The 24828-nt window shown below is 40.5% G+C and overlaps 1 protein-coding gene and 3 long non-coding RNA genes across 6 annotated transcripts in view; 2 read left to right on the forward strand and 2 right to left on the reverse strand.

Moving 5' to 3' along the window:
* Positions 1 to 24828, reverse strand: part of GNA13 (G protein subunit alpha 13) — a 47990-nt gene that overhangs the window by 14611 nt on the left and 8551 nt on the right. The window lies entirely within an intron of this gene.
* LOC144335886 (uncharacterized) lies at positions 577 to 3989 on the forward strand. Its single transcript, XR_013407090.1, has 2 exons — positions 577 to 1963; positions 3310 to 3989. It is a non-coding gene; the product is annotated as an uncharacterized LOC144335886 (long non-coding RNA).
* Positions 2429 to 18223, reverse strand: LOC144335888 (uncharacterized). The gene is made up of 4 exons (XR_013407092.1): positions 17370 to 18223; positions 15234 to 17120; positions 14788 to 14913; positions 2429 to 2740 (listed from the first exon to the last, which is right to left on the reverse strand). It is a non-coding gene; the product is annotated as an uncharacterized LOC144335888 (long non-coding RNA).
* LOC144335891 (uncharacterized) lies at positions 5865 to 23077 on the forward strand. Its single transcript, XR_013407095.1, has 3 exons — positions 5865 to 7958; positions 8202 to 8774; positions 22117 to 23077. It is a non-coding gene; the product is annotated as an uncharacterized LOC144335891 (long non-coding RNA).

The following is a 24828-nucleotide window of genomic DNA, read 5'->3' on the forward strand; positions in this document are numbered from 1 at the left end:
ATCTTTTAGGATCAATTATACAAAATCTGTTTTTAAAGTCTTCTAAAAATGCCAAGGTAAGAAATTTAGCGTAGTTTTATCTTATTGTAAAAATAGGTTTGTTTTTTGTTTTCTTGAGACAGGGTCTCAAATTTGGTTACCCAGGTTGGAGTAGTGGCACAAATGTCAGCACAGCACACTGTAGCCTTGACCCATGGGCTCAGGTGATTCTCCCACCTCAGCCTCCAGCATAGCTGGGATTACAGGCACTCGCTACCATGCCTGGCTAATGGTTTGTATTTTTAGTTGAGATGGGGTTTCAGTATGTTGCCCAGGGTGGTCTCAAACTCCTGGACTCAAGCAACCCACCCACCTCAGCCTCCGAGAGTGCTAGGATTACAAGCAGGAGCCACCGCACCCAGCCGTAAGAGTGAATTTCAAGCAGCATTTGCATTCTTCATAATTCACCATGTCTCACAAGAAAACATCAGGCCTTCTTTTGGGATATCTGAATCATAAACAATAAAATTAAGTCTACATATAGCTTCCTCTTTTAAAAAAACTTAAGACAATTCTGACAAATTTTACTTCCTACTGTACTATAGCTCTAGCTGCCTACCTGTCTATACCCCTAGAGCCTATTTTCAAATGTTCACCATAGTCCACAGCTTTCAAGCTAACTCAGACTTTGTGGTTAAAAATTAATGGACCTGATACTCCAGATTAACATTACTGAACGTGCTAAGAAGTGCAAATGGGAAAAGTTATCGTAAGTGCTACTTATATTTTAGCAATAGGACCCTAAGGAACCTGAAACCTCACTTAAACTTACAAAATTAATTTGCTTCTATAATAGACACTTACACATTGCATGATAGGTAAATAAGCAATTAAAAATGCTTAATAAGCAGCACTCCCTGGCCAGGTTCCGTGGCTCAATGCCTGTAATCCCAGCACTTTGGGAGGCTAAGGTGGGAGGATAGCCTGAGCCCAGGAGTTCGAGACCCAGCCTAGGAAACAGAAAGAGATCTCATCTCTACAAAAAAATAAAATTAGCCAGGTGTGGTGGTGCACGCCTGTGGTCCCAGCTATTTGGGAGGCTGAGGTGGGAGGATTACTTGAGCCTAGGAGTTCAAGACTACAGTGAGCCATAACTAAAAAGCAGCACTCTCCATCTTTTTATGTGGTAAACAGGTAAAAAACTGCACTATGATGAAAACAGCAGATAAGACACAACAAATAAAAATTATAAGTAATGTGTAAGGTTTTAATTTTCAGAGTTAAAATGAGAGGCCTACCCTGCCAAACATAATTATCATTTTATATATTTGTTAATCGTCACTAAAAACCCAAAAACTATACGATTTTCTATATTTTATACTCCCAAAATAAGACCAAATCACTACTCTCCGCCAAAATAAAAAAAACCCGTAAGATAAAACAAAAATCACATCCAACCCTTAAACCTCAAATCCTTCAAATCAAGACTACACTATCCCTCTGAGTCAAGTCAGAGTCCCAATACCAACATAATTGACAAATACAATCTATCACTTTATCATCTGATCCCCAAAGGGAGTGATGATCTATAAATACTTGTCAGTATCAGGAAGCCATGACTAGAAAATACTCTATGGCTTAGACGTAAGACTTTCCATTAAAAACAAAAACAAAACAGTACTCATTTTCACAAATCATAAGCCAAGTTTATATGGACTATAAAACAAAGCCACTTCCAAAGTAAGTATAGTTTAAAAAATATGAAGCAGAGGAGGTTCATTAAAATACAGAACTTCTAGATCATACAAGATCTAATATAGTATGAACCCCCTTTTAAGAAAACTGCACAGAAAATGAGATTATAAGGAAACTCATCAAAATGTAACAGTGGTTATAAAGACATACACATGAACCTTTTCCTAGCATATTCTTTTTTTTTTTCTTTTTTTTGAGACAGAGTTCCGCTCTTGTTGCCCAGGCTGGAGTGCAATGGCACAATCTCAGCTCACTGCAACCTCCGCCTCCCAGGTTCAAGCAATTCTCCTGCCTCAGCCTTCCAAGTAGCTGGGACTACAGGCATGAGTCACCATGCCCAGCTAATTTTGTATTTTTAGTAGAGACAGGGTTTCTCCATGTTGGTCAGGCTGGTCTCGAACTCCTGGCCTCAGGTGATCCGCCTGCCTCGGCCTTCCAAAGTGTTGGGATTACAGGCATGAGCCACCGCACCTGGCCTCTTTTTCCCAGCATATTCTTTTTTTTTTTTTTTTTTTTTTGAGACGGAGTCTCACGCTGTTGCCCAGGCTGGAGTGCAGTGGCGCGATCTCGGCTCACTGCAAGCTCCGCCTCCTGGGTTCACGCCATTCTCCTGCCTCAGCCTCCTGAGTAGCTAGGACTACAGGCGCCCGCCACCGCGCCCGGCTATTTCCCAGCATATTCTTAAGGCTCACTATTTTCTGAAGCAGAAGGAAATAAATCATTTTGTGAAAATCTAGTTTACTGACTTCCTAAGCATTTTTCTACAATTCCGATCTTAACACTAACGCTTTTATGTCCTCTCTTGCCTCGGAAATCCAAAGTGCACCTGTCTTTCTCAAATCATCCAGATCTATTTATACAGTAAAGCCAAATTCCCGCCTCACACCCCTCCCCTGCCCTTTTTTTTTTTTTTTTTTTTTTAAAGAGATGGGTTTTCGCTTTGTATCCCAGGCTGGTCTCAAATTCTTGGGTTCAAGCAGTCCTCCCGCCTCAGCCTTCCGAGTAGCTGGGACTACAGGCGGACCACCACATCCAGCCACTGGGGACCCTTTAAAAAACTAAGAAAATCTTTTGCTTAAATTTCCATGGCGGTTTTATCAGTACCTCCTATGGCATGAGTCAGTTTCTACCTCATTGTGATCATCTGTGTACTTGTTTCATTTCCTTTTCTACGAAGGATTGTTCTTGGGGATGGTTTTTGCCTTATTAGTCATTGTATCCCTCGTATTATTTGCATATAGCGTTAAATAATATATACGTTTGAAAAAAATGAGTATCACAGAATTGGACTCTTCTTGAAACTAGGAACACTGACATGCTAATTTCTCCTTTACAACAAAAGGCTTTCCTAAGAATGATGGGAGAGGCAAAAACAAAACCAAATATTCAAAATTTCTATCATTTAAGAAAACAATGCTGGGCGTGGTGGTTCATGCCCATAATCCCAGCACTCTGAGAGGCCAAGGTGGGCAGATCACTTGAGGCCAGGAGTTTGAGACCACGCTGGCCAGCATGGTAAAATCCCATCTACTAAAAGTACAAACATTAGGCAGGCATGGTGATGGGCACCTGTAGTCTCAGATACTTGGGAGGCTAAGGCAGGATAACTGCTTGACCCAGGAGGCAGAGGTTGCAGTGAGCTGAGATCACGCCACTACACTCCAGCCTGATAGAGTGAGACTGTCTCAAAAAAGACAAAGAAAAAGAAAAAAGAATACCGCCTACCATATAAGGAAGAAAGGGGGGGGCAGGGGAAAACACTTCACAGGTGATTCTTAAGGTTGCTCATCATCTACTTGCAAGAACCACTGTAATTAGAATTTTCCTAAATGGTAGCAGTTGCCTCTTGAAGTAATTAGCTCACTGGTACTTAGGGCATTTCATGAAATACTTGAGCCTAAAAAGAAGACTATTTCATATATCATGAAAGGTATGACTCTAGATCACTTGTCTTGCTTCAACACTAGGATGACAGCGCCACAACCTTAAGCAACTTTCAGGTCACCAAGAAAGATGAAAGTCAAGGAAAACAGATCAAACTATCTCTAATTCCTGCCTCCCTACTTCACTCTTCAGTTCCACAACACCTTCTTCTTCCAATCTGCAGCCCCCTTTCCCCTACATACACACTTTCCAGAGAGCTACAGCCTCTGCATGCAGTCTCTAGAATCTAGCCTTCCCCAACTAGGTGACAGTTTCCTTAAAGAGGAATACTACAGATTTTTGTTTCTTAAAAAGGAGGTAAAAACAAAAAGAAAGAAAAAAAAAAAAAAAAAAAAAAAAACAAGAGGCAGAGTTACTGATATAAAACTGAGAAGTTCACCTGAATGAGAAACGTTAAAGATGTTGGGAGAAACTTGGTGAACACTGAAGGATCAAGGATACTGTTGGGTTGTGCTGCTGAGTCAAAAAGTATTTACCAAGAACTACCTAAAATAGGAGAAAGATAATAGTATCTGATAAAATGCTGAATTAGTTATGCAGTTAGCATGTCGTGTTTGAATTCTCCAGCTAGTCCCAACTGACTATCTCCAACATTATCTCCTACTTTTCCCTATGAAACAAGCTCCATGCTCATCTCCTCATGCTTCTGGAAAATTCTGTGCATATTCCTACCTCCTCTACCTAACACCATTTCCCCCACACGCCTCTGCCTCCACCTCCCCTTCTCCTTTTCTGGGGTTCTTACTATTATACAGGGAACAAAGACAAATTTTAAGTTGAAAGACAGCTTGGAGAACAAGTAACCTTATGCTCCATTTTACAGATGAGAAGCCTAAAGGTCAGGGAAGTTAGGTGGCTTAGCCAACAAAACTGTTTTAGTGGCAGAACCAAGAATTTAATATATCCTGATTCTTATTTTTCCCCTACCTCCACTGCAACTTCCCAACTCTCGGTAATCAGACACTTCACTCAGTATCTTTTTCACTTACAGTTTATACCACTCATGGCACTTCTTTATTTTTATATGTAGTCCTATATGTCAAATTTAGACTCCAAATCTCTTTGCTACACCTCCCTGTATCCTAGGATAGCAATTTTACCCTGTACATAGCAATAGCTACATAAACATCTGCTGAATTTTTTGTATTATAACTTCCCTTTTATGACATCCTGTTTCCATCTTACTATTTCTACAAATGTCAGAGTTGTTACAAGCATAATACATTGAACGGGAAGGTTTTTTTTTTTTTTAAAGGCAACTTTCTGCCACTAAATTCCACTTGTTTATAAATGTAAATGCTAAAGACAGAAAAAGAGATCAACTCAAATGTACATCGCAAAGATCTTCAGTGGCATAAAGTGCATGACTCTTTTCAAAGAAAGTCTGAATGCTTTGAAGAGCACTGTAGGCAGAGGTTCGGGAAGATGCTAAGACAAAATGGGAAGCTCCTACTCCATGTAAGTAACCATTCAATGTTAACATCAATCAAAAAGACATCCCATAAAAGAGAAATAAAGTATCCTGGTAGTTCAAAGAAAATAATATAAAGATAGAATTTGGAAGGGGCAAAGATGATGACAAATCTTCCTAACTGCTTTTTCTCTGATCAGATTTAGAAACTTTCAGAATATTTTTAAACCTGAAGTTTTAGCAGATCCAAATTCAAAGTAATGACCAAGCAGGGCTATTAACTACTCCAAGATTATATCTCCAGATTCTAGTGAAGAATCACAGATTATGCAGAATTTGAAAGGTTTTGTTTTTGTCATACACAGTATATATTCTAATGATTAATACTGGGAATTTGACAAAGGTCAAATTCTGACAATGAGAATGTTAGGTAATAATATGCAACACACATGTATTAACTTCATTTTACTGGATTTTATAGACTATAATGAAGGTCACATTATAATGAAGGTCACACTGAAGTAGGCTATTCAAAAGTTTGTTTGCTACTAAAATAAAACATCATTGCTTAGTCTTGTAAAATGTCCAGAATTTAATTACAGGCCAATTACGTATGTACGTAAATGGCAGAAATTTCACTTTGAAAAAAACAAGCCAATTATAAAGAACTAAATAAAGTGAATTAAAAAGTATCCAAATTTGGCTGGGTGTGGTGGCTCATGCCTGTAATCTCAGCACTTTGGGAGGCCGAGGTGGGAGGACTGTTTGAGCCCAGGAGTTCAAGACCATCCTGGGCAACAGAGCGAGACCCCATCTCAATTTTTTAAAAAAGTATCCAATTTTTATGTGTTGAGATCTTTTTAGCTATGAGGCTAACATCAACTATATGCGTCTTTTAAAAGTAAACAGCTCAAAAAATATTGAAAGTAAAACAATCTTTCTAAGAAGAAACAATCTTATTACCAAGATAATTAAGTAGAGTTTCTTCTGAAACTGAAGTATACATGTGATTCCAAAAATGAAAGTATAATTCAAAGTTAATATCCAGTTTTTCTTTATAGAGAGCCAACCAAGTGCTATAAAGAGCAGGACATCTAAATTAAGTACTAGTACACACAGCCTACTACAGACCTAGGCTATATGATATGGCCTATTGCTTCTAGGCACAAACCTGTATAGCATGTTACTGTACTGAATAGGGCAGGCAACTGTATCACAATGGTAAGTATTAGTGTATCTAAACACAGAAAAGTTTCAGTAAAGATGTAGTATGAAAGATTTAAAAATGCTACACCTGTATAGGGCAGCGCCCTTATAATCTTATGGGGCCACCATCTTATATGCAGTCAGTCGTTGACCAAAACATCTTCCTGGCACACGACTGTAAATGTCTGTGTTCTAAAATAGCTAAGCCCAATGGTTTAAAATGGTTTACACACTTCCCATGCATATGTTAAGTCCTTTGTTTTGCAAGTTTGGAACATTTCAAAGAGGAAAAAGAATCAAGTGATATGAGAGAAAACTGGAAATCTAAGTGTATTCATACTTAATCACAACTGTGAGGACCTTTATTAGCATAAGGTTTTTATAGACCTATAATAAATGCCTTTAATTTCCATCAGAGTTATAATCCCAAAACAAATCCAGGTCAAAATGTTTTCTAAATATTCATTAGGCAGGACTCATTAAGCATATGCTTGGGGAAAGCTATTCAATAGCAAAGTTACTGCCTTGGTTTTAAAAAAGACCTAAGAGTTGGGCATGGCCGTGCATGCCTGTAATTCCAGCTACTCAGTAAGCTGAGGCAGAGGGATCTATTGAGCCCAGGAGTTCTACACCAACCTGGGCAACATAGAGAGACCGTGTGTGTGTGTGTGTGTGTGTGTGTGTGCGTGTATAAAAGAGACCTAGATATAGGCTTTTATCAATAATTCACATACGTATACAGTAATAACTTCAGTCCAGGTTCAATACAAGAGTAGGCTTATAATGGAGTCTATTCAGAAGACTTTCCATCTAGCATGTACTTACATAAAGTTTTCAGCAAGAATTAAATGTCAAACATAAATAGATACAAAATGAAAAACTCTGGGGTTAAGGCTGGTTAATCAACCAAGACTTTTCGATTCAATCCGAGGATATGGCTAGTAAAAAGACAGAAGGTAATATTTGTTACTCCTTACACTCAATTTCCCATCCCATCTGTCCTTTCTCTACTGTCTCTCCACATATTAACATAAAAATATGAAATATACCATGATATTGTTCTGCCTAGACTATTTATCTGAAGTCTATTACATGCAATACAAAACCAGGCCTGGTTATATTTTAAGTTTATTCACAGCTTTGAAAATGATTTTAAAGTTAAAAAATCTTGGAACCATCTTATTTCAAACATTTGAAATATACTACCTCGAAGGCCTTCCCAGTCCAGAGGCTGGCTTACATACAGCATACAAAACTCTCCTCCTGGTTCTCAGAGCTTACCATGGACCAGTTTCACTTCTTTTATTTAATGCCTTTCCAACATTCTCATTTTGCCTGGTTGTCACAAGAGACCTATTCTATTGGTCTTTATGTTGACATTGCCTTTTTTGCCCCATGGCTTTCTCTACGACTTCATTTTTCTCTGGGGAAAAAACACAGTATTAGGCTGGGCACAGCAGTTCATGTCTGTAATCCCAGCATTTTGGGAGGCTGAGGCGGGTGGATCACCTGAGGTCAGGAGTTCCACACTAGCCTGGCCAACTTGGTGAAACCCCATCTCTACTCAAAATGCAAAAATTAGCCAGGCATGGTAGCTGACGCCTGTAATCCCAGCTACTCGGGAGGCTGACGCAGGAGAATTGCTTGAAACCAGGAGGCAGAGGTTGCAGTGAGCCAAGATCGTGCCACTGCACTCCAGCCTGGGCAACAGAGCGAAACTCCATCTTAAAAAACAAAACAAAACGAAATAAAATCCACAGTACTTGATGTGATGCATAGCGTATGTTTTCAACAAGGGTAATACTGTCATCGTTATCATTAGAGCATAGTTAGGCTGGGCACACTGGCTGACATCCGTAATCCCAATGCTTTGGGAGGCCAAGGTGGGAGGATCACTTGAATGCAGGAGTTCGAGATCAGCCTGAGCAAAAGAGTAAGACACCATCTCTAAATAAAGAGAAGAAATCAGCTGGGTGTGGGTGTGTGGTAGACCTGTAGTCCAGCTACTAGGAGGCTGAAGCAGAAGGATTACTTGAGCCCAGATGTGCAAGGCCATAGTGAGCTATGATTGCACCACTGCACTCCAGCCTGGGTGACAAAATGAGACCCTGCCTCTAAAAATAATTTTTAAAAATTACAGTATACTTAAAGTACCACCTGTCATGCCTTTCTGTTTAGTTGAGGAGGAGTAAAATGTTTAGTTCATGAGGAACAAAACTTAGAGCCAACAAGCCATTTTCCTTTGTTGTGTAGATATATAAAAATTAAGCAGACTCCAAGTAAATACACAGTTCCAAATTTCTTGCCAGCAATTTCTATGTTTATCAGTTAAAATTTCCAAAAGAGGCCGGGCTTGGTGGCTCATGCCTGTAATCCCAACACTTTGGGAGGCCAGGGTGGGTGGGTCACAAGGTCAGGAGTTTGAGACCAGCCTGGGCCATATGGTGAAACCCTGTCTCTACTAAAAATACAAAAATTAGCTGGGCACGGTGGCGGGTGCATGTAGTCCCAGCTACTTGGGAGACTGAGGCAGGAGAATCACTTGAACCCCAGAAGTGGAGGTTGCAGTGAGCCGGATCGCCCTGCTGCACACCAGCCTGGGCCACAGAGCAGGACTCCGTCTCAAAAAAAAAAAAAATCCAAAAGAACTAAAATTAGTTACATCATAAACCATCCCAATATTTGAAAATTTCTTTTTCAAATTAAGTATCTTTTCAGACCAATGTAAGACAGTCTATAATAGCATGAGTAGAACACTACCTTTATCTCATTAAGTTATTTCAATGTTTTCTAGCATATAAGCTACAAAAATAAATTACTGCACATGAAATAAGAGTTTTTTTGGAAAGAACTTATTACTTTATTCTACAAATTGCCTTTTTCTTGTTGCTGCTCACAAATTAATAACTTCCTCTTTATATCAAGTTGCTGTGTTGGCTTTATCACCAAAATAATTTAAGGCTAATTTTTTTTTTTTTTTTTTTGCGATGGAGTCTCGCTCTGTTGCCCAGGCTGGAGTGCAGTGATGCTATCTCGGCTCATCACAAGCTCCGCCTCCCAGGTTCACGCCATTCTCCTGCCTCAGCCTGTGGAGTAGCTGGGACTACAGACGCCCGCCACCATGCCCGGCTGATTTTTTGTATTTTTAGTAGAGATGGGGTTTCACTGTGTTAGCCAGGATGGTCTCGATCTCCTGACCTTGTGGTCCTCCCGTCTCAGCCTCCCAAGGTGCTGGAATTACAGGTGTGAGCCACCGCACCCGGCCCAAGACTAATAATCTTAATGATCCAAGTGTTCTAGGAGTATTTCCACACTCCTATCAAATGTTAACACAAAATGTACAATGCAGTTTAGTAATTCTCCTACTACAGAAGTCACAAAAAAGGACCTTACTAAAATGCTTCATCGTGGAGAAACAGAGAAAAAGGTTTTAGTTGTATGTTTAGTATTTGTTTTATTTTTTTGAGACGGAGTTTTGCTCTCGTTGCCCAGGCTGGAGTACAATGACACGATCTTGGCTCACTGCAACCTCCACCTCCCTGGTTCTAGTGATTCTCCTGCCTCAGCCTCCTGAGCACCTGGGATTACAGGCATGCACCACCACGCCCAGCTAATTTTATATTTTTAGTAGAGATGGGGTTTCTCCATGTTTGTCAGGCTGGTCTCCAACTCCCAACCTCAGACGATCAGCCCGCCTTGGCCTCCCAAAGTGCTGGGATTACAGGCATGAGCCATGGTACTTAACAAAATTAAGTACAAATTGTAAATGTGAGAAAGGAGTTTAATACTGCACAAATGGGTCAGCTCTGACATTATATATACTGCTGATCAAGCAGGTAGCAACATGGTCATATTAAAACCATATTTGCTCCATGTTACCATTCAGCACCACTATCTTCTGTTGGCTAAAAAAATACATATATACAGGGAAGAATTTTCCATTTAAATAAGAAATCCACATCTATTTCTAAAAAATGCCTTGCTGTTCCTCTGAGAAAATCACCTCCTCCAGGAAATGCTAATGTTGCAACATTAAATTAACAGGATATAAAGTTGTACAGAAAGTACAAACAAGCTTATCTCAACAACCAATATTGTATTCAAATACTGGAAGGAAATACACCAAAATGTCAGCGGAGATGTCCTGAGGTGGTAGGATAGTGGCTAACTGGATATTTTACAAGAAACCATGTAGTTTTAAAATTTTAAACTTAAAAAAAAAAAGCTAATTTAGGTTCTGGAGCCTGTAAGTCATTCCCTCAGAACAGACAAACCACTTTCCTACTCTTGAGTTTTCACATAATGATAACAAAGCTTCAGAGTTCTGAGCCTTGAAAAATCCCTCAAGGTTAAAATACTTTTTTGAAAAGGGCCAATCATATATAATCCCATCAGCATAGCAAGAAATATTTAGCTCTGTCAGAACTAGAACCCTTCACTGTAAAAAAAATTTTTTTTGATTCCCAAAAAGAAATGACTTCAATTATTAAAAAGAAAAAAAGAATATGCTGCTTTCCAACACAGGACATACTTCCCAAACGCAGTTTCAATTCCCCTAGTATCTAAACAGAAAGGCCTATAAGAGTGCTTCATAATACCCCAAGTCCTCGTGAATGTACTCCAGATGGAAAATTCTGCTCTGTGATGTTGTGCTAAAAAATACCCTACAAGTCAAACATTACGCAATAATCAACACTAATTAAGTAATTCTACGCATATGATCACAAAACAGGTGAAAGGAAAACCCAGATGACTTTATTCCCAGTTTAGAATTCGATCATTATCCCAACCAAACTCTCTCCAGCAGAAAATTTCCACACAGCCTATAAGGAGCACTAAATACCTTCCCCATCTTTATCCTTCAACCAGTCAGGCAGCAAAGCAGGCCAACCTCTAAATATTTTCAATAGCTGATGAATGTGAAAATTAGCTCAACACGTATAATGGCACATCAGCTCCTGTTTCTAAGTCCCATCTGGTTAATTTTGTTACTAAGGAAGCAATAAAGCAAGGCAGCGGAGTATCAGGCTTGAGCTTTGGAATCCTACAACCCGGAGTCTGATTCTTGGCTCTATCACTAAAACTAGCTGGGCCAGGCACGGTGGCTCATGCCTGTAATCCCAGCACTTTGGGAGACCAAGGCGGGTGGACTGTTTGAGGCCAGGAGTTCGAGACCAGCCTGGCCAACATGGCAAAACCCCGTCTCTATTAAAACTACAAAAATTAGGTGGGTGTTGTGGTGCATGCCTGTAGTCCCAGCTACTCAGGAACCTGAGGCATAAGGATCGCTTGAATCTGGCAGTCAGAGGTTGGAGTGAGCGTACATCATGCCACTGCACTCCAGCCTGGATGAAAGAGTGGGACTCTGTCCCAAATAAATAAATAAATATATAAATAAATAAAACTAGCTGTGACCTTAACCTCTATGTGTCCTTCACCTCGGTGGCCCTATGCTCTATATATAACATGAACAGAACTCGACTACATGCTCTCTTAGGTCTTTTTTAGGTTAATAAAGAGTAATTCTGCACACTCTTGGCAAAACAGCTGCAAATGTGCAGTATATGATCGCACTGATCATTTCATTTGCTCCCCACTAGATTGGGAGCCCCCATTAAGGCAGCCAGACAGGCAGTTCACTTGGGTTGCTAGGGCCTAGTCTGGGCCAAGAACATACCAGGGGCAGGTATTCAGCAAGTCTGCTGAAGAATGAATGAGTGCCATGTATATAACTGATCAGGTTATTACCCTAACTAAATTGGAAATGATCATAAATAAAATAATCAAGTACAAAGTGAAAAACTCTTCTGTATTTGCCTGACCTAACAGATTAACAATCTTATGAATATTTAATACTTCTGAGATTGTAATTCAAATAAACTGGTTAATATAAATACAATGTCCTCTCAAACTTTAAAAAGATCAGAAGTAGTACCATAAAAACCCTAGAAAAAAACCTAGGTAATACCATTCAGGACATAGGTATGGGCAAGGACTTCATGTCTAAAACACCAAAAGCAACGGCAACAAAAGCCAAAATTGACAAATGGGATCTCATTAAACTAAAGAGCTCTGCACAGCAAAAGAAACTACCATCAGAGTGAACAGGCAACCTACAGAATGGGAGAAAATTTTTGCAATCTACTCATCTGACAAAGGGCTAATATCCAGAACCTACAAAGAACTCAAACAAATTTACAAGAAAAAAACAAACAATCCCATCAAAAAGTGGGCAAAGGATATGAACAGACAGTTCTCAAAAGAAGACATTCATACAGCCAACAGACACATGAAAAAATGCTCATCATCACTGGCCATCAGAGAAATGCAAATCAAAACCACAATGAGATACCATCTCACACCAGTTAGAATGGCAATCATTAAAAAGTCAGGAAACAGGTGCTGGAGAGGATGTGGAGAAATAGGAACACTTTTACACTGTTGGTGGGATTGTAAACTAGTTCAACCATTATGGAAAACAGTATGGCGATTCCTCAAGGATCTAGAACTAGAAGTACCATATGACCCAACCATCCCATTACTGGGTATATACCCAAAGGATTATAAATCATGCTGCTATAAAGACACATGCATACGTATGTTTATTGCGGCACTATTCACAATAGCAAAGACTTGGAATCAACCCAAATGTCCATCAGTGACAGACTGGATTAAGAAAATGGGGCACATATACACCATGGAATACTATGCAGCCATAAAAAAGGATGAGTTTGTGTCCTTTGTAGGGACATGGATGCAGCTGGAAACCATCATTCTCAGCAAACTATCGCAAGAACAGAAAACCAAACACCGCATGTTCTCACTCATAGGTGGGAACTGAACAATGAGATCACTTGGACTCGGGAAGGGGAACATCATACACCGGGGCCTATCGTGGGGAGGGGGGAGGGGGGAGGGATTGCATTGGGAGTTATACCTGATGTAAATGACGAGTTGACGGGTGTTGACGAGTTGATGGGTGCAGCATGCCAACATGGCACAAGTATACATATGTAACAAACCTGCACATTATGCACATGTACCCTAGAACTTAAAGTATAATAATAAAAAATAAAAAATAAAAAAAATAATCAGAAAAACCACAACTTACTAAGCCAGAGGGTTGAAAGTACCGTAAAAGGGACAAGAGAACAGTCGGCTTGACTTCAATTGAATCTTCTCCACTTCCTTGCCTCTCTCTCCTTTTAAGTCCTTCTAGGCTGGCATCTCCCTCAGCAGGGCACCTGCTGCCAGTCAGCATATGCAACTTTCCTGTGCCAAACATCAATGCACATGTCATTCTTCCTAGACCTCTCACCGGCGCAGGACACTGCTGACCACTTTTTTCTTCTTGAAACACTTTCCTGGCTTCCATGACATGACATGTTCCTAAATTTCTCCTACCTTTCTGGCCATTTCTGCTAGGATCTCCCCCTCTGAACATTCTCAAAAGATGTGGAGGTTTCTCAAGACTCTAATGTCAGACTGAGTACAGTGGCTCAAGCTTGTAATCCCAACACATTGGGAGGCCAAGACAGGCAGACTGCTTGAGCCCAGGAGTTCAAGATCAGCCTAGGCAACATGGCGAGACCCGGCCTCTACAAAAATGAAAAAAAGACTCTACCATGAGCCCTCATCTCTTTTTACACCCTTTCCCTGAGTAATCATATCAGAAACATTATACTCAGTAATTGTTTCACAGACTTTAAATATCTCCTAGATACAAACACCTCCTGAATTTCTATCTCTAGCCCCAAACTGTTCTGGATTCAAGACTCATGTATCAAGCTGTCTACCTGGTATCTCCACCCTGACATCTCACAGAGATCTCAACCTAGTACTTAAGCTCATTGACTTCTGATGGGGTTATGCCCCAACAAACCCAGCACTTAAGATGAAAATATCGTAAGTCAAAAACACATTTATGGCTGGGTGCAGTGGCTCATGCCTGTAATCACTTTGGGAGGCTGAGGTGGACAGATCACAAGGTCAAGAGTTCGAGACCAGCCTGGCCAATATGGGAAAACCCCGTCTCTACCAAAAATACAAAAATTTACTGGGCCTGGTGGCACGCACCTGTAATCCCAGCTACTTAGGAGGCTGAGGTAGGAGAATCGTTTGAAGCAGGTAGGCAGAGGTTGCAGTGAGCCGAGATTGCGCCACTGCACTCCAGCCTGGGTGACAGAGCGAGACACCATCTCAAAAAAAAAGAAAAAGAAAAAGAAAAAAAACCATTTATTTTTAGAGACAGGGTCTCGCTTTGTCACCCAGGCTTGAGTCACAGTGGCATAATTATGGCTCACTGCAGCCTCAACCTCCTGGGCTTAAGGGATCCTCCCACCTCAGCTCTGAGTAGCTGGGGCCACAGGCATACACCACCATATACCCAACTATTTTTTTGTATTTTTAGTAGAGATGGGGTCGGGCGGGGGCGGTTCTCACCACGTTGGTGAGGCTGGTCTTGAGTTCTTGGGTTCAAGCAATCTGCCCACCTCAGCCTCCCAATGTGTTGGGATTACAGGTGTGAGCCACCGTGCCTGGCCCCAAAATACATTTAATACATCTAACCCACCAAGCATCACAGCTTAGCCTAGCCTCCCTTAAACATGCTCGGAACACTCATATCGGCCGGGCGCGGTGGCTCAAGCCTGTAATCCCAGCACTTTGGGAGGCCGAGACGGGCGGATCACGAGGTCAGGAGTTCGAGACCATCCTGGCTAACACGGTGAAACCCCGTCTCTACTAAAAAATACAAAAAACTAGCCGGGCGAGGTGGCGGGCGCCTGTAGTCCCGGCTACTCGGGAGGCTGAGGCAGGAGAATGGCATAAAAACCCGGGAGGCAGAGCTTGCAGTGAGCTGAGATCCGGCCACTGCACTCCAGCCTGGGCGACACAGCGAGACTCCGTCTCAAAAAAAAAAAAAAAAAAAAAGGAACACTCATATCAGCTGATGGCTAGGCAAAATCATCTAGCACAAAGCTTATTTTATACTAAAGTGTTGAATATCTCACAACGTTTAATGAATACTATACTGAAAGTGAAAAACATAATGGTTGTATGGGTACCTGAAGTACAGTTTATACTAAATGTGTGTTGCATTTGCACCACCATAAAGTAAAAAAAAAATCATAAGTCAAACCACAGTAAATCAGGGACTGCCTGTAGCCCAAACTAAACTCTTAATCATCCCCCTCAGATATCATTCTCCCATGAATCTGTGATTTGAGTAAACAGCACCAATATCCACCTAGTTGATAAAGCCAGAAACTTGAGTCACTCTTAATATATGCCTTTTTCCCCTACCCCACTTTCAATCTATCAGATTCCAATGATTTTCCCTACAAAGTATATCCTGAATCCATTTTCTTCTCTTATCTCTATGGCCACCACCTGACAACAAGCTGCTTGCTCTGCAATAGTCTCCTAACTCTGGAACTGGTTAGGACCAAAAACAGTACCTGGTGCAAAGGCTCTCCCTCACTCCCCTCTAATTTCCACACAGCAGCCTGAGTGATCCTGCTTAAAATCCTTTGGTGGCTTCCTAAGGCAGAGAAACCTCAAACCCCTCAACATGGGCTACAAGGCCTGGCAGTCACAGGCTGCTGCCTGCCTCCTCCACCTCAGTTCTCCCTCACTTGCTCCTCCCTCCTGGCCTGGATCACGTTTTCTGACCGGCAGTAAGTTTTTTTCCAACTGTGCAGACAGTGCTCATTCTGCCTGGAGCATTCTTCCCCCTCCTTTCCTGGAGGACTTTCTCATCCATGGGATCTTAACCTAAATGTTGCCTCCTCAGACCATCCTCCTGGTCTCTCATTGTTTCTTTTCCTTCAGAGCATTTACCACGTGTGTCATTACATATTTGTGTGCATATTTCATTACTCTGACTAGCACCTAAGATCAACGCAGAGATTACTTTCATTTGGTTCATTAGCAAACACCTAGCCCACAAAAAGGTAACTGACTCATTTATAGGTGTTCGGTAACATGTGACTGCATGGCTGCTGAAAGCTACCAGTGAACTGTTACCACACCTGTTTCAGAATAACACATTTCCTGTAATTCACTACCTAGGGCTTTCTTGTCCTCATCACTTTTTACATTCGCTATTTACTTTCCATATAGAATAAAATATAATTACATACAAAAATATCACATGAACGTATTCTTATCAGAAAAAGTATTTTTACAAAATGAAGCTTTTTAATAAAATACTCTTTTTCAAAAAAAAAAAAAAGATACAGTTAAGGCCAACTGTGCAAAATACTATACAACAAGGGGAACCTTGGTTCTCTTACTAAACGATTAAACTATAGCACCAACTTTAAAATCGGTTGCAACATTTAATCATAACATACCATAATTGGAGTCAAGAGAAAATGGAAGCAAGTATAATTCTCCTTGTTCTAGTCTAGAGTTGAAATGTATATTATCTTTATGGCAACAGTTTAAAGTCCCTACCATGTTTGAAACTGTGGCAAATAGTTTAACAGTAAATGTGGCAAGCTGGTAACAGTTAAAAATAGCAAATTATTTGTATTACAATATTTTTAACTGAATTGGAGAAATCATATTTTCTTTTTAAAATCTGCAATTAGGATAAACAGTATTTGCAACTTTGTGAACATACAGTATCATTCAGGGTTTGTTTGTTTGTTTTGAGAAGGAGTCTCGCTCTGTCACCAGGCTAGAGTGCCGTGGCGCGACCTCCGCTCACTGCAACCTCCGACTCCCTGGTTCAAGCCTCAGCCTCCCCGAGCTGGGATTACAAGGCACACGCCACCATGCCCAGCTAATTTTTGTATTTTTAGTACAGACAGGTTTCACCCTGTTGGCCAGGATGGTCTCGCTCTCCTGACATTGTGATCTGCCTGCCTTGGCCTCCCAAAGTGCTGGGATTACAGGCATGAGCCACCCCACCCAGCCAATAATTTAGGTTTTTAAAAACCCATTAAAAATTTAGAGACCATCTTACAGTTGAATAGCAACTTTATCTTTCTAAAGTATACTCCTGTACATTCTCTCATGTGTTAGGCTTACTGTAGCAGAGCTGGCCAGGCAATAACTTGTGAGCAACTCTCTGGCAACATGGAAATTCTGTGGCAGCTGCTCATTGCTAGTAGCTTCCATATATGTTTATTTAATATCAATGAAAAGACACAACAACATTTCACATCATGATGCTTAAATAAAAATCACAAGATGATATATCTGATTTTCTATATAATTTCTGAGCCAATTCATCCTATTTAGCAGAAAAAATTTTTTAAAGTTACCCAGAGACTAAGAAAACAGTAACCAAGATGTTGAAAAGGAAAGTGAAAGTCTCTCACCCCAATTATTCATTATTCCAGCTCTTTTTCTTTAACCTTTCCAGAAGAGTTTAAAGGGAAAAGAAATGGCCTATTTCCAAGCTAAATATAGCTGCCTTGGCTCAAATAACTCAATGGCATTGTTTTATGATTTTTGGGGAGAGGAAGGTAGTATAGAAGAGTTTTGTTTTTACATTTTTTTCTTTGAGGAGCAAATTTGAAATTTGCTAATTTTGCTCTCTGAGAAAAAGTAGATATCCTCCAGATTAACTTTTTAGTTGGTTTTTACACAAAACAGAAGTGCTGAGATCTCACAAAAAACATGGAATCTAAAAAAAAAAAAAAAAAAATTCTGTATTTTGTGAACATATGAATTTTTTTACCTTGGAAATAAAGAGGAAATGAATTTTTTTACCTCTTTAAGTACTCTCAACGCCTCTGCCAAGTCACAGGGCAGAGAAATGACAGAAAGGGAAAGAGTATGTCCGTGTGTGCATGTGGAAGGGGTGTGGGGAGCACCTCAGAGACAACGGTGAAGGAAGAGGGGACAAAAGCAGCACATTCAGTGGGAGTGGTGAACACTCTGCACCTGAGCCACTGGTTATCTCCCCATGCCTCCAGCAGGAAGATAAATGACTTGTCTCACTCTGGTACGTCTGAGGCATTTCAGGAACACATTCTCCAAACAATCAAATAATTCTGGCTACAAATCTCATCGTGATAATGAGAAGGACCAATACTGGTTAGTTTCACCAACCATCTATAAAACAGTCTATTATTTTCAAATGACATTTGCTTCTTTAGAGTTTTATGTTTTTACATTTACAAAGACACACTAGGACTAGCCATAAAAATATAGACCTATCGTTTGTAAAACGTTTTCACTTGTTTAAAAAGGCACTGTGAAAAAATGAAGAACCAGCCAGCCGTGGTGGCTCACGCCTGTAATCCCCTCACTTAGGGAGGCCAAAGCGGGTAGGTAACCTGAGGTCAGGAATTCAAGACCAGCATGACCAAAATGGAGAAACCCTGTCTCTACTAAAAATACAAAATTAGCCAGGCATGGTGGCACATGCCGTAATCCCAGCTACTCGGAAGCCTGAGGCAGGAGAATTGCTTGAACCCGGGAGGCAGAGGTTGCCGTGAGCCAAGATCGCGCCACTACACTCCAGCCTGGGTAACAAGAGTGAAACTCCACCTCAAAAAAAAAAAAAAAAAAAAAATGAAGAACCACATCATAAGTTTTTGATCTAAAAATCAAGCACAGCGGTATCACTAGGCAACAAGAACTAACATAACAACGTGGCCGGGCGCAGTAAAGCCTATAATCCCAACACTTTGGGAGGCCAAGGTGGGCAGATCAATTGAGGTCAGGAGTTCCAGACCAGCATGGCCAACACAGTGAAACCCCATCTCTACTAAAAATACAAAAATTAGCCAGGCATGGTGGCGCGGGCCTGTAGTCCCAGCTACTTGGGAGGCCAACGCAGGAGAATCACTTGAACCTGGGAGAGGGAGGTTGCAGTGAGCCAAGACTGCACCACTGCACTCCAGCCTGGGCAACAGAGCGAGACTCCATCTCAAAAAAAAGAACAAATATAACAAGGAAAACCTCAAATCTCTCTTCAACTTGTGGTCCTACAGACAACATACAATCTAGTAAGAAAACACAAGTAATATATTCTACATTATTCAGAATTTTTTATATTGGTAATCAGGTTTAGAGAGTAAATCAAATCAAAGTTTACAGTGCTTTATTTTTCTATGAAGCTATTTAGGTGCATAAAGACCATTAGGAATATTAATAATGTTAATAATATGGTTAATACAAGTCAGGTCTGGGGCTTTACATGGGTGATCTCATGTCCTCGTCACAATAATAATAGTAGGCCCCTAATAATAGATCATCCTCATTTTACAGTTGCAGAATTAGAAATTCAGAGAGGCCAAGGGACTTGCCTGAGCTCACACAGTGAGTGGCAGGCAGAACAGGAACTCTGGCTGCTGCCTTACTCCACGTTATCCCACAGCACGGCACAAAACCAAATCCAATCTTAAGGCCATCACATAAACCCAAATGTAAAAATGTTTTGCAATATATAAAATCATTAAGTTTGAACATGTTTATTAATTTTTTTTTTTTTTTTTTTGAGACAAGGTCTTGCTGTGTCTCCCAGGCTGGAGTGCAGCGGTGCAAATCTTAGGCCACTGCAACTCTGCCTCCCAGGCTCAAGCGGTCCTCTTGTTTCAGACCCCCGGGTAGCTGGGACCACAGGTGTGCGCCACTATGCTGGATTAATTTTTGCGTATTTTGTAGAGACAGGGTTTTGGCATGTTGCCCAGGCTGGTCTCAAACTTCTGGACTCAAGCAATCTGCTACCTCAGCCTCCCAAAGTGCTGAGATTACAGATGTGAGTCACTACACTTCGACAAAATATGGTTATTTTTTAATTTGTATGGAAGATAAAAGCTTTTAAAAAGTCACAGCACAACCAAGCACACAGATTTTACTACTTAGATTAAAAAACAAAAATATCTGTAGGCCAGGATTGATAAAAAATGAAAACAAGAACAAAAAACAAACAAACAAAAATCAACAAAGACTTCCACTGAAGTATTTTGGATCTACTGCAGAGTAGATGGGGATGAAAAAGTTTACCCACTGAATGGATTTAAAAATCCTTTTGAGGCTGGGCACAGTGGCTCACGCCTGAAATCCCCCCACTTTAGGAGGCCAAGATGGGAGGATCATTTGAGGCCAGGGGAAAGGCCACCCTGGTCAACATAGTGACCTTGTTTCTGAAAATAACAAAAAAACTAGCCGGGTGTGGTAGTATGTGCTGGTAATCTCAACTACTCAGGAGACTGAGGTGGGAAGATTGCTTGAGCTGGGGAGGTCAAGGCTACATACAGTAAGCCATGGCTATGCCACTGCACACAGCCCTGGGGAACACAGCAAGACCCTGTGTCAAAAAGTAGAAAAAGAAAAACTACTTTCAACTCATTTTGCCAAAAGAAGAGTGATTACATTTGGAAGATTAAGATAAACAGCTACCATCAACGCAACAGATTAGTACTTTGGCCAAGTGCACTAAAGTTCAGTTTTCAAAACAAAACTATTTTCTTGATCCATATCAGCTCATTCTATGCTCTGCTAATGTGGCTATAACAAGTTCTTTTGAATAAAAGGCATCTTGCAAACAAGATAGGTTCACAATATAGACAAAGGTGAATAGTATATAGCTAGGGAAAAACGAAATACTTTCAAGTAGGGAAATAAAAATCACTTCTAATTTCCAGAAATACACACTTAAAAAAAAATTAGGTCACTTTTAACTGGAACAAAAATTTGTGACAAGCCAGGCATGGTGGTGACTCACGCCTGTAGTCCCAGCACTTTGGGAGGCCGAGGTGGGAGAATTAATTGAACCCAGGAATTCAAGACCAGCCTGGGCAACCTGGCAAAACCCCATCTCTTAAAAAAACGAAAAAGAAGAAAAAACTGTGACAAATTGCAGTCTCAAGTGCTCATAGGCAGTATGAAAACTGTGACATGATTACACAGGAAGCATTTCAAAGGAGTTCACAAAAAGTTAACAATAGGCTGGGCGTAGTGGCTCACGCCTGTAATCCCAACACTTTGGGAGGCTAAGGCGGGCAGATCACTTGAGGTCAGGAGTTCGAGACCAGCCTGGCCAACATGGTGAAACCCTATCTCTACTAAAAATACAGAAATAGCCAGGTATGGTGGCCCACACCTGTAATCCCAGCTCCTCGGGAGGCTGAGGCAGGAGAATTGCTTGAGCCTGGTAGGTGGAGGTTTCAGTGAGTCAAGTTCATGCCACTGCACTCCAATGCGGGCAACAGAGTGAGACTCCATCTCAAAAAAAAAAAAAAAAAATGTTCTGGTGTCCTCTTTTCTAAAACAAACTCAAATCTGACCAACTACATATAAGACAGGCACTAATTTCCAAATGGCACTATCCTAGAAAAATGCTGGCAATCTCTTTCAGCTAACTGGTTGCCACTAAACTTCTATTTTTCAGAATACATTAAAAACTGTGTTCGGCCGGGCGCGGTGGCTCAAGCCTGTAATCCCAGCACTTTGGGAGGCCGAGACGGGCGGATCACGAGGTCAGGAGATCGAGACCATCCTGGCTAACATGGTGAAACCCCGTCTCTATTAAGAAATACAAAAAACTAGCCGGGCGAGGTGGCGGGCGCCTGTAGTCCCAGCTACTCGGGAGGCTGAGGCCGGAGAATGGCGTAAACCCGGGAGGCGGAGCTTGCAGTGAGCTGAGATCCGGTCACTGCACTCCAGCCTGGGTGACAGACCGAGACTCGGTCTCAAAAAAAAAAAAAAAAAAACTGTGTTCAGACAGGCACGGTGGCTCACGCCTGTAATCCCAGCACTTTGGGAGGCTGAGACATGCAGATCACCTGAGGTCAGGAATTCGAGACCAACCTGGCCAACATGGTGAAACCCCATCTCTACTAAAATACAAAAATTAGCTGGGTGTGGTGGTACACACCTGTAGTCCCAATTAATCGGGAGGATGGGTCAGGGCTTAAACCTGGGAATTGGAAGATGCAATGAGCTGGGATCATGCCACTGCACTCTAGCCTGGGCAACACAGCAAGGCTCTGTCTGAAAACAAAAACAAAAACAAAAACAAAAAAACCTGGGTCCACTGATGAAACATCAGTTGAGAATCACTATTACAGTTAGTTTTCAAGGAGGTAAAGATTCAAACTGAACCTTTACCAAGCTGAATAGTGATTAGGATAAAATGTACCATTCAGAGTTAGTAAATTTACTATTAAACATCGCTTAAGATTACTTATATCATTACTATAATAAAGAAGAAATGATACAAGGATATTAGGAAAGTTCAGGATATAAAAATAACTATGTGACTATGAGCGTAACACAAAACACTCTTAAATAAAACCTTACATGCACTTAAAATAATGTGCTAGAACTTAATAGGGAAGTGTTAATTATTTGTATGTATGGGTGGTGGTCAGAAGTTGGGAATGAAAGACAAGAAGAATGCTCCACAGACGCCATGTCTGAGTGCCAGTAAAATGGTTTGGTGGCCGGAGCTGTGGACTAGGAGTCAGCAGATTGGGACTGCGTTGTCTAATCTATTATTATTTACTAGGTCTGTGAATTGAAGCATCTCAAGGAATCTTTCTGAGTCTCCATTTTTTAATCTGTGAAATGGGCATAACAGTACATCTTGTTTTGCTCTTTTTTTGGGGGACCTGACACTTCAGGATTCTGTCTCCTTTTTAAATATAGGACTATATGATCATGAATGTGATAGGGCTTTGAAAAGTGCGAAGCAAATGTTATAAAACATAAGGCATTAAACAGTTATTATATTAAACAATTATTATAATTATCAGTACTATGAATTTTATTTTTATTTATTTTCGAGACAGGATCTCACTGTCGGCCAGGCTGGAGTGCAGTGGTGCAATCACAGCTCACTGCAACCTCAAATTCCTGGGCTCAAGCGATCTCCTTCTCTCAACCTCTTAAGTAGGTGGGACTACAGGCACGTGCCACTGCGCCTGCCTAATTTTAAAAATTATTTGTAGAGACAGGATCTTGCTATGTTGGCCAGGCCGTTCTGGAATTCTTGGCCTCAAGCAATTCTCAGCCTGAATTAATTTTCTAAAGAAAGAAACTGGCACCTGTTTTGGGCTAACAGGACTGGATACCCCAACTTGGTTGGCTGCTGCATATCTGTGAAAGATGAGCAGGGAACATTCAATCCAAGGAGTTCTTTGGCCATTATGCTTTTCTTTAAAGTAAGCTCACAAACGTTTTTCCTGGGTTAGGTTCATACTCTAGGCAAAGAGTTCTGAAACTAAAGTCTACTTTTCATAACAAAACTATTTACTTGTTCCACCTCTTAGTTGTTTAATAACCATTTTCAGAGAATCATAAATTATTGTGCCACTAGCTTTGTTTAGCAATAAAAGGTAATATAGAGAGCAGCAAGTATTTTCCAATTCCCCTTTACAAGAACCCAGACATCCTACAGCCTGACAAGTTTTCACCCAAAAAAATGCAAACATGAAAATTTCAACATAATAGAATACATCAAATGATATCACCTATGTATGCATGCACACACACCTCACAAAGTTGTATTAAAACTATAAGTGTAAACTTAAAGGAACTGACGGAAATTTAAAAAAAGAAATTAAAAAGAAAAAAAAAAACCTTTGTGTTTAACGTAAATAAACATAAAGCTCTGGGTTTACAAGATTTGGATAAAGTGTAACCACTCTGACATCTGATCAATTTCATCACAAGGAAATTAAAGTCAATTTTAAAATCTGTACTATCTCTGGCTGGGTGAGGTGGCTCACTACTGTAATCCCAGCACTTTAGGAGGCTGAGACAGGAGCAACACCTGAGTTCCAAGGTTACAGGGAACTATGATCACACCACTTGCACTTCAGCCTGTTTAACAGAGTGAGACTCTGTCTCTAAAAACTATTAATAAAGTAAGATAAAAACCTCTACTACCTCTAATGTTATATATAATCTTTATTTTATATGGGATGAAGTATTTAACACTAACCCTAGAACCAAAAGATACCCAATAGGTTTTTAGCAACTCAAAGTCCTTGCTTGACTATACTTAAGAGAAAATGGACCAATCATCCAAAAGAAACATAATATTTTACAACTGAAAGTAGCAATTCTTTACTATTTAAAGCAAATCCAAATTTGCGTTAATTTATAAATAAATGACTCTGATTCTTTTTTTTAAGCGGGGGCTGTCCTCACTATGTTGCCCACATTGGACTTGAATTCTTGAGCTCAAGCAATCCTCCTGCCTCCCCAGTAGCTGGGACTACAGGAGCTTCAAATGACTCTTGATTGTATTATATTTCAAATACGTGCTGCAGTGCAAATAAATTTTTTAAAAAATTAGCTGAAACTGAAGTTTCTAGAATACTTAGTTGGACCTCAGCTTTTTACCCGCCAGTCATAGAGCTAAATGGTTACCTTGTTACACAGATTGAGGGAGTAAATCTCTGTGTTAATGAATACACTACCTTATGGGCTTCAAGAAGAATAACATCAGGCACAAAAAGAAGAGAATTAAGTCTAACTGAAGGTACCATGATTAGCAAAAAACAGTTTGGTTTCAGGAATTGCAAAGACAGACTGGCCATTACAGGAAGCTGTATTAATGC

Source organism: Macaca mulatta, chromosome 16, assembly GCF_049350105.2.
Source record: "Macaca mulatta isolate MMU2019108-1 chromosome 16, T2T-MMU8v2.0, whole genome shotgun sequence".
Taxonomy (NCBI): domain Eukaryota; kingdom Metazoa; phylum Chordata; class Mammalia; order Primates; family Cercopithecidae; genus Macaca; species Macaca mulatta.